An 11,025-nucleotide genomic window follows, 5' to 3' on the forward strand; every position below is an offset into this window, starting at 1 on the left:
AGAGGAAGAGGGGAAGAGGGGTAAGAGAGGGAGAGGGGTAAGAGAGGGAGAGGGGAAGGAGAGGAAGAGGGGAAGAGAGGGAGAGGGGAAGGAGAGGAAAGAGGAAGGAGAGGAAGAGGGGAAGAGAGGGAGAGAGGAAGGAGAGGAAGAGGGGAAGAGAGGGAGGAGAGGAAGGAGAGGAAGAGAGGGAGAGGGGAAGAGAGGAAGGAGAGGAAAGAGAGGAAGGAGAGGAAGAGGGGAGAGAGGAAGGAGAGGAAGAGGGGAAGAGAGGGAGAGGGGAAGGAGAGGAAAGAGAGGAAGGAGAGGAAGAGGGGAAAGAGAGGGAGAGGGGAAGGAGAGGAAGAGGGGAAGAGAGGGAGAGGGGAAGGAGAGGAAAGAGAGGAAGGAGAGGAAGGAGAGGAAGAGGGGTAAGAGAGGGAGAGGGGAAGAGAGGGAGAGGGGAAGAGAGGAAGGAGAGGAAGGAGAGGAAGGAGAGGAAGGAGAGGAAGAGGGGAAGAGGGGTAAGAGAGGGAGAGGGGTAAGAGAGGGAGAGGGGAAGAGAGGGAGGAGAGGAAGGAGAGGAAGAGGGGTAAGAGAGGGAGAGGGGAAGAGAGGGAGAGGGGAAGAGAGGAAGGAGAGGAAGGAGAGGAAGGAGAGGAAGGAGAGGAAGAGGGGAAGAGGGGTAAGAGAGGGAGAGGGGTAAGAGAGGGAGAGGGGAAGGAGAGGAAGAGGGGAAGAGAGGGAGAGGGGAAGGAGAGGAAAGAGAGGAAGGAGAGGGGAAGGAGAGGAAGAGAGGAAGGAGAGGAAGAGGGTTAAGAGAGGGAGAGGGGAAGAGAGGGAGAGGAGAAAAGAGGAAGGAGAGGAAGAGGGGAAGAGGGGTAAGAGAGGGAGAGGGGTAAGAGAGGGAGAGGGGAAGGAGAGGAAGAGGGGAAGAGAGGAAGGAGAGGAAGAGGGGAAGAGAGGGAGAGGGGAAGAGAGGAAGGAGAGGAAAGAGAGGAAGGAGAGGAAGAGGGGAGAGAGGAAGGAGAGGAAGAGAGGGAGAGGGGAAGGAGAGGAAGAGGGGAAGAGAGGGAGAGGGGAAGGAGAGGAAAGAGAGGAAGGAGAGGAAGAGAGGAAGGAGAGGAAGAGAGGGAGAGGGGAAGGAGAGGAAGAGAGGCAGAGAGGCAGAGGGGGAGGAGAGGAAGGAGAGGAAGAGGGGAAGGAGAGGGAGAGGGGAAGGAGAGGAAGAGAGGGAGAGGGGAAGGAGAGGAAGAGAGGCAGAGAGGCAGAGGGGGAGGAGAGGAAGGAGAGGAAGAGGGGAAGAGAGGGAGAGGGGAAGGAGAGGAAGAGGGGAAGAAGAGGAAGAGGGGAAGAAGAGGAAGAGGGGAAGAAGAGGAAGAGGGGAAGGAGAGGAAGAGGGGAAGAGAGGGAGAGGGGAAGGAGAGGAAGAGAGGAAGGAGAGGAAGGAGAGAAAGGAGAGGAAGGAGAGGAAGAGGGGAAGAGAGGAAGGAGAGAAAGGAGAGGAAGGAGAGGAAGAGGGGAGGAGAGGAAGGAGAGGAAGAGGGGAAGGAGAGGAAGGAGAGGAAGAGGGGAAGAGAGGGAGAGGGGAAGGAGAGTAAGGAGAGGAAGAGGGGAAGAGGGGAAGGAGAGGAAGGAGAGGAAGAGTGGAAGAGAGGGAGAAGGGAAGGAGAGGAAAGAGAGGAAGGAGAGGAAGAGAGGGAGAGGGGAAGGAGAGGGAGAGGGGAAGGAGAGTAAGGAGAGGAAGAGGGGAAGAGGGGAAGGAGAGGAAGGAGAGGAAGAGGGGAAGAGAGGAAGAGGGGAAGGAGAGGAAGAGGGGAAGGAGAGGAAGGAGAGGAAGAGGGGAAGAGAGGGAGAGGGGAAGGAGAGGAAAAGGGGAAGAGAGGGAGAGGGGAAGGAGAGGAAGGAGAGGAAGAGTGGAAGAGAGGGAGAGGGGAAGGAGAGTAAGGAGAGGAAGAGGGGAAGAGGGGAAGGAGAGGAAGGAGAGGAAGAGTGGAAGAGAGGGAGAAGGGAAGGAGAGGAAAGAGAGGAAGGAGAGGAAGAGAGGGAGAGGGGAAGGAGAGGGAGAGGGGAAGGAGAGGAAAGAGAGGAAGGAGAGGAAGAGAGGGAGAGGGGAAGGAGAGGAAGGAGAGGGAGAGGGGAAGAGAGGGAGAGGGGAAGGAGAGGAAGGAGAGGAAGAGGGGAAGAGAGGGAGAAGGGAAGGAGAGGAAGGAGGGGAAGAGGGGAAGGAGAGGAAGAGGGGAAGAGAGGCGGAGGGGAAGGAGAGGAAGAGGGGAAGAGAGGGAGAGGGGGAGGAGAGGAAGGAGAGGAAGAGGGGGACAGGGGAAGGAGAGGAAGGAGAGGAAGAGGGGAAGGAGAGGTAGAGAGGGAGAGGGGAAGGAGAGGGAGAGGAAGAGGGGAAGGAGAGGGAGAGGGGAAGAGAGGAAGAGAGAGGAAGAGGGGAAGAGAGGGAGAGGGGAAGGAGAGGAAGAGGGGAAGAGAGAGGAAGAGGGGAAGGAGAGGAAGAGGGGAAGAGAGGGAGAGGGGAAGAGTGGAAGAGGGGAAGGAGAGGAAGAGGGGAAGAGAGGGAAGGAGGAGAGGGGAAGGAGAGGAAGAGGGGAAGAGGGGGACAGGGGAAGGAGAGGAAGAGGGGAAGAGAGGAAGAGGGGAAGGAGAGGAAGGAGAGGAAGAGGGGAAGGAGAGGAAGAAGAGGAAGAGGGGAAGGAGAGGAAGAGGGGAAGGAGAGGAAGAGGGGAAGGAGAGGAAGGAGAGGAAGAGGGGAAGGAGAGGAAGAAGAGGAAGAGGGGAAGGAGAGGAAGAGGGGAAGGAGAGGAAGAGGGGAAGGAGAGGAAGAAGAGGAAGAGGGGAAGGAGAGGAAGAGGGGAAGGAGAGGAAGAGGGGAAGGAGAGGAAGAGGGGAAGGAGAGGAAGAAGAGGAAGAGGGGAAGGAGAGGAAGAGGGGAAGAGAGGAAGAGGGGAAGGAGAGGAAGGAGAGGGAGAGGGGAAGGAGAGGAAGAGAGGGAGAGGGGGAGGAGAGGAAGAGGGGAAGGAGCGGAAGAGGGGAAGGAGAGGAAGAGAGGAAGAGGGGAAGGAGAGGATGGATAGGATGGATACAGACAGAATTGATTCATCCCAAATTCTCCAACAAGCGGATCAGCTGCAACTGGTTGTCCCAAAAACCAAGCTCAAACTTCGGGGAGATGGGGCCTCCTCTGTTGTCGTCCCGCGGCTGTGGAACCATCAGATATCAGACAGGCCCAGTCTCTCCCTGCATTCAAATCTCTCCTAAAAACGCACCTTTTTTCTCTGGCGTTTAACACAAATTGATGTTGCTGTTGTTGTACTTTCTTCCTTACATTTTTACTGTAAATATTTGTATCTGCTTCTGTGTGTTTCTTTCTTCGTTCTTAAAGTGCTTTATAAATAAAGTCGGTCAGAATACGCTTCTCAACAAATTCATCCTCATTATGCAAAATGACTGAACATCCGTTAAAGGAAAAACCACACACGCGCATAAAGTTGTAATAGTTCATAATTTATTTATTAAATATGTCTGCTTGTCTACAGAGGTGTGTGTCGGTAACAATATAGATGTAAACATTTTTAACGGATGCTGTACAGATAACCTTTTATAACCAGCAGCATTGAGTGGCTCCACGCTTGTCACAAAGTGCTCTGAACAGAAGCATAAACGGTTTGTGCATAGCCTTGGCACCCCTAATATCGGCACCTGTGGATAAAATCTACAGTGATACGGGTTATTCTGCGGTGCAGTTTCATCAACAGAAAGCAAAGACCCAACGAGCGTGTGCAGTTCTCCAGAAGCATTTTTTTGGGCCACTGACACCATCCTCCTCACGGGAAGACCTTAGTGTTGGTTCGTCTAGTGTAGAAAATGTCCTTGTTTCTGTTCATCCGATATTTTGTTCACAACAATTAAAAGGAAGGCAACATTTCAGGCACACATGATCTGTCCACGAATCCAAATTATTGATAAAAAATGGAGTGAGCTGGAAAGGGCAAACCGAGCGGTCGCCATCAAGTGTATATCAGCAAAATCTTTAAAAAAAAAACTGCTTGTGTTTGTTTTGCCTCGAGCTAAATTATGAAGTATTGAAGTAACTTTCAGTCTAAAGATCTTACGAGGCGCCGCGATTTCTGTTTTTAAATCAAGATGACGGATGAGAAGCATTAACGAAAGAGAAGACTGGAATTATGAGCTGCTAAACTGATACAATCCTGTTTCTAAACTACAGAGTGAGCACGTTTTACACATGATGCGTCTTAAAGGAACAGGGCACCGTTTTTACACACTGAGATGTGCTCTTAGACGAGTTGATGTGTGCCTGTCTGGTCTTTACGTGTGCTCACGGTCACGCAAAAAGACCAAAAATGTTGTTAGCATTTAGCCTCTCCCAGCATATTCCTATGGATCCAATCAGGGGCGGACTGGGACTGAAAACCAGCCCTGGACTCTGGTTCAGCCTGGCCCAAATTAGCGTAAATGTGACACTTCCACAAATACATGTTAACCTCTGACCCCCCGCCTTAACCCCGAGCATTTTCTCCAGTTCGGCTTTACCCAAATCTAAAGGCTTCTCGACTGGAGAGCAACACTGTAACGCCTCATTTGAAAGCTGAAATCTAGAAAAGTGATGGTAACTTTTTGTCACGTTGTCGCTGCATTTTTGTCATGTTTTTGTTGCTTTTTCATTACTTTTTTTGTGGCTTTTTGGCCTGTTTTAGTCACTTTCTTATTGTTTTCGTCACATTTTTGTCACTTGTTTGTCACTTTTTTGTTGCTTTTCCAGCGCATTTTTGCTTTTGGATGCTTTTCTTTTAACCCCTTAACCCCCGCCTGAACCGAGCACATTTTCTCCAGTTTGGCTTTACCCCAGTCCAAAAGCTTCTGGAAAAAAGGTGTGAAAATAGCGACAAAACTGAGACGAAAACAATGATGGAAATGAAAAGTGAGAAAAGTTTGACAAAAAAGTGACGAAAAATTTATGAAAAAGTGGCAAAAATGTCACAAAAATGACAAAAAAATGACAAAAAAAAAAAAAAAAAATGTCACAAAAAAATGAGTCGAATACCCAACAAAAAAATGATGGAAAAAAAATCTGATGAAGTGAGGATAAAGATCCTCTTGGTTCAGGCGGGAGTTAAGAGCTTTTAGATTTGGGTAAAGCTCGGTCACGCCCGGGGGTAAGGGTAAGGTAAACTGAGAGGCCAGACCGGTGGCCCTAGAGCCAGTGGCCCTTCTGTGCTCTTCCAGAATACAGGACATATGGCCAGTCCGCCCCTGGATCCAAATGGGGGTGACGTTGGAAGCGGCCAAGCTCTTTCAAGGTTTCCCTGTTTAAAAGGGGCGAGATGCAAGTTCGCCATTTTATGCTCACTGCTGCCACCTCAGGTCATGCGTGTAACTGCAGCTTCTATATTAAGCTTGTGCATCAATTCGGACCCTAGGATTTTAGAGGCAGTTGTGGTGAACAGGTCTGAGTTCTACACATTTGGACATGGCTGGAACATGTAGGGGGAGGAAAATACATAATTTTAACATTTCTAAACTCCGTATAGTCCCTTTAAATGCGGTTACGTGACTAGTTACACGATCCAAGTATAGTTACACAAAATTTGATATGTCGATTTTCTTATCGGATAAAAAGGGGTATATTGGAAGGCCTAATAACACCTTGGTCCGCGCAGTAATATCTTCAGAATTCTTTAGGAGTGAAGATATTACTGACGTTGAAGTCCTCCCAAGGTGCTATTAAAGGGACTATACGGAGTTTAAAAATGTTAAAACTAAGTATTTTTCTTCCCCTACATAAGACCTGAGGTGGCAGTAGCGAGTATAAAATGACCAACTTGTATCTAGTCTCTTCAAAGGGGCTGGATACAAGTTGGCCATGATATACTCACTACTGCCACCTCAGGTCATACGTGTAACTGCAGCTTCTGTATAAGCTCGTGCGTGACGGCACATTTCGGACCGAAGTAACACCTTTTTGAGCGACAGTGCAGGATTTTAGAGGTGGTTGTGGTGAACAGGTCTGGACTCATTCTACACCTCAGGACATGGCTGGAACATGTAGGGCAACGTCAGGCCCGGGGGCCAAATCCGGCCCTCGAGCACAGAACCTCTGGCCCTTAAGATGATTTTGAGAAACATTATGACACAATTGGCTTGTTGCACGGCATGGCTATGCTAGCTCCTCTGACCTGAAGTTGTGAGCGCCAGTACTTCCTGTCTTTATTCTTTTCCTGGAATAATAATCATATTTTCTAAAGATTACGTGGTGGGCAGTGAGTTCCTGGTCGATGATCATTTACTGTATGTTCAAACCTTGATGTAGCGAGTTCAGAGGAGACGCCTGTGATCATAAAGGATTGATAGTTTGTCTTGAAGCTAAAGGCTAACATGCTATAAAAGAATTGAATAAACGGCACTATTTCAAATTGAATAATGCATGAAAGGAATGTTAGCCTTTAGCTTCAAGACAAACTCACTGATCCTTATAAACACAGACGTCTCCTCTACGGAAATATTTACACTGTACAGCAACTCGTTCACCTGCAGTAAGTGATCATCTACCAGAAACTCACTGACCACCACAGAATCTGTAGGAAATACGATGATTCGAACGAGTCTAAGCTAATCTTAATGGAAATTAATACGAACAGGAAGTACTAGCGCCCACAGCTTCAGCTCAGAGGAACTAGCGTAGCCACATTGTGCAACAAGCCAATTCAGAAGGTACATTTTTAAGGTTAAATGGGAGAAATACTGTCAATGCACCCAATTAGGTCATATTTTTTGTTTTGTTTTTTTAATGAAATTGTAACTAATGATTTGTTTTCTTGATTTTCACTGTGTTTTTAGTGCTTTTATTTTGTTTTTAATGCTTTTTATTCTATTTTTTTTTACTATGTTTGGCTTTACTGTGAGGCACATTGAGTTGTCATGTACATGAAATGTGCCATACAAATAAACTTGCCTTGCCTTACGCACAACTCTGGCATTTGTAGAAAGAGCACTGGAAAAATAATAATAATTTTAAAGGAAGAAATGACAGAAACCAACTTGAATTAAGAGATTCAATCTAAAGTTTGAGTAGATTTGGTCTGGTCTTAGATCAGATAAAACATCTCATCGCCAATGGAACAAGTCATGATTCTCTTAACTCAGATTATATTAAAAGTTCATTTGTCTGATTTCAAAGTGGGTTTTATGCTTGTTCCATTGGCATTAGCATTAGCATTTGTATCTTTATCTTAGATTAGTCCAAACAGACTCAAATTCAACATAAAGAACCTTTATTCGAGCAATTTTAAGCCATTTATCTCATTTAAGACGGTCATTTTTCCAGTGTAGTGCTTTAGTTTAGCCTAAAATTAGCGGCTTCGGCCCTCGGTCTTTTTACAATGAATAAAATTGGCCTCTGTTAACAAAACTTGCCTACCCCTGATGTAGGGGGAGGAAAATACATACTTCACCCCCGTTTTGGTCCATTGGGATGTGGGAGAGGCTAAATGCTAACATCATCTCTGATCTTTTTGCGCGACTGTGAGCACACGTAAAGACCAGACAGGTACACATCAACTCGTCGAAGCTCAGGTAAGAACATATCTCAGTGTGTAAAAACGGTGGCCTGATCCTCTTCAAGACTATTTTTTAAAGGAACAGGCCGCCGTTATAACCCAAATACAGCAGTTATTGTGATTATTGAATCAATCACGCAGCCCGACTGTCGGCTCACATCCGTTCAGTCACACTTTGTCCCTTTGCCTGAAAATCTGCTACAGTTTTGTTCACAGTGCAGTGACATTTATGGCTTAACTTTACCTGTCGTAACCATGAACCTGTTATATGGACCACAGCAGTGACCGCACAGACCCCAAAACACCCTTCTGACAGCCAACTTTCCATTCATTTTTTCCATAGACCGTCACCAACAAAATAATATCAAAATGGAAGATGTGGCAACTCAAGAAAATATGTTGCTTTAATTGGAATATTTAAATTAAAGGGATATTTCAGGATTTTTGACATAGGGCCTCATTTCCTACTTATCCAGAGTGTTGCTGATTTCTGGAGATATTTTTTTTTATAATTCATGCAGTTCTTATATTTGAAGAGTTTCGTGGCGCTAGGCTAGTGCGAGGCTAGTGCATGTCTATGGTATCAGCTAGCATTAAAAACAGTCTGACCCCACAGTGCACCTGAGGCAAATCACTTATAACGCCAGACTAACCATATAAATGTCTGTCGATAGAATAATTTTAACCATTTTGCATTTAAAGCAGTACTAAGTAACTCTTCCCCCTAGAGGGCCACAAGCGCAACTGCAGGTGTAGTAGCAAGTTACGATTTTTTAACTTATTAATTGTCTTGGAGAGTAAATACTACGCTGACAGGAAAGGCGAAGGGAGAGAGGGTTACTGTGCATCTAATTATACAATGGAAATATTTTTTTTCACTCAAACTTGGCTGTAAATACTGTTTAAAGTGACGTTAGCCCGCAGTTAGCTTTGCCCGTTAGCATGTTAGCTTCTTCTTTGTGATTCCATTAGTGTGTATTGCTTTCTCCGCATATATTTTACTATTATTATTATTAAGGTATTGTAGCACACATGCTATTTTACCAGGGTGCTATTATTTGTTCTAAATTAGATACATTTTACTTTAGCCATGGTTTTTTCTTTGTTTTTTAAGACTTACTGTAGGTTAATGCCCCTGTTTTTCCTATGGTCTGAACCAGGCGGGGTCATGATCCTAATAAACTGTTATAATGGGGGTCGAGAACTACTATCAGCTACGCAGCGGCGGAGTGATCTGCTAGAAAATAGTCCCTCAAAATGCGATCATTCATGTGATGCAAGGTCAGCTTTAATCCAAAAATTATTCTATGGACCATAATCTAACTATCCTTGCAGGTAACAGTGTTAATTTTGATAACATATTTTATTTTAGTTTTAGTCTTTTGACTAAAATGTAATTTAATTTTAGTCGAGATTTAGTCAAAAAAAAACTTTTCAATTTTAGTCTAGTTTTAGTCGACTAAAATTGCATGTCAATTTAGTCGACTAAAATTAAGACTAATCTAGTCGACTTCGCATTGATAATATTCATTATAATCATATTTAATCAGCTCCTCTGCTTCATGGAGCTGCTCCACATGAACAAAGCTCAGAGCTGATCCTTTGGCAGAGAATTTAAATGATCTGAGGCTCTTTCAGACGGTCAATAGAAGTTTGGATGATTTTAGTCTCTCCTTTTCATTTTTATTTAGTCTTATTTTAGTCGACTAAAATATCTGGACATTTTAGTCATAGTTTTAGCCTCATGAGAAACTTTTAATTTAGTTTTAGTCCAATTTCAGTCGTCAAAAATATCACTTTGACTAAAATTAAGACTAAATATTTTAGTCGACGAAATTAACACTGGCGGGTACTAACCAGAATCCACGGGATACCATTTTGACCAATGAGACGAGCCTTCCTGTGTCTGGTCCAATCAGGAAAGAAGGGGGAGGAGCTTGACTGTTGACTACTGAAAATTCTGTTCCTGCTCTCCTCATTTTGCAAACTAAGAAGTGCTTTTGACTCTTCTTCTTCTCCTCACTTTAACTTTACTGAAGGGCAGGGAGGCTAACCACTCTGCCACCGTGACCTGTGCGGTTTCGACAACAACATCGTACCTACACCAAGTCGACACAGACATTTATATGGTTAGTCTGGTGTTATAAGTGATTTGCCTCAGGTGCACTGTGAGGTCAGACTGTTTTTAATGCAGGCTAGCTGATACCATAGACATGCACTAGCCTCGCACTAGCCTAGCGCCACGCAACTCTTCAAATATAAGAACTACATGAATTACGAAAACAAATATCTCCAGAAATCAGCAACACTCTGGATAACTAGGAAATGAGGCCCCGTGTCAAAAATATCCCTTTAAACTTTACAATACAAAGATTTAGCAATAGTAAAGAAGTAAAGTATAACACTGTGTTTTCTAATGATTCTTTCATATAAATTAAATGTGTTCTGATCCGCCGTTACCACATACAGTCGCTTTTAGACTTTAACATTCTCCAAAACTCTTAAAACTGTTAATAGAATTTTTTCATGAAGTCAGTGGGAAAGATGAAGGGAAAACGTTCTTCCGGAGTGTTTTTTTTTTAGGTGAGCAGGACCATCGAGCTCCATAGACGCCTCAGCAGACGATGCACCAAAGACCTGCTCACGACGCCAGCAAACGCACACACGTTTAAGCAGCTTTCATGAAAAATCCACAACTACGGTCATTTAACTATACATTTAAACTGGTTATAAAAACTGTGTGTTTAAATAAGCCCTGATATTACGAGTGAGGTACAGTACATCTATTCTTAAGAAGTTTAGTCTTTAGTAGTTATTGTAAGTCACATTTTAAGGCTTTATAACCCCGTTGTAGTTGCGTATACTATATTTAACATAGTAAGTACAGCACAGTAAGATGGTTCAATTATTTTTAAGTTAAACTAAAACAATGTTCATCTTCCGTACGTGACCAAACGCCACACACGTTAATGGCTCCATAGTTTCGGAATCGTTTTAAAGGTCCTATATCATGCAAAATTTACTGAACAGTGTAACACCCTCATCATCAGTGTTAATTTCGACAACATATTTTTCAATTTTAGTCTAGTTTTAGTCGACTAAAATTGCATGTCAATTTAGTCGACTAAATTTAAGACCAACTTAGTCGACTTTGCATTCATAATATTCATTATAATCATATTTAATCTTGTTCCTCGACTTCATGGAGCTGCTTCCACATGAATAAAGCACAGACCTGTTCAGTTGGCAGTGAATTTAAAGCAGTACTAAGTAACTCTTCCCCCTAGAGGCCATAAGCGCAACTGCAGGTGTAGTAGAAAGTTACGATTTTTTTACTTATTAATTGTCTTGGAGAGTAAATACTACGCCGACAGGAAAGGCGAAGGGAGAGAGGGTTACTGTGCATCCAATTATACAACGGAAATATTTTTTTTCACTCAAACTTTGCTGTAAATACTGTTTAAAG

The sequence above is a fragment of the Gobius niger genome (genome assembly GCF_951799975.1).
Source record: "Gobius niger genome assembly, chromosome: 6".
Lineage (NCBI taxonomy): Eukaryota > Metazoa > Chordata > Actinopteri > Gobiiformes > Gobiidae > Gobius > Gobius niger.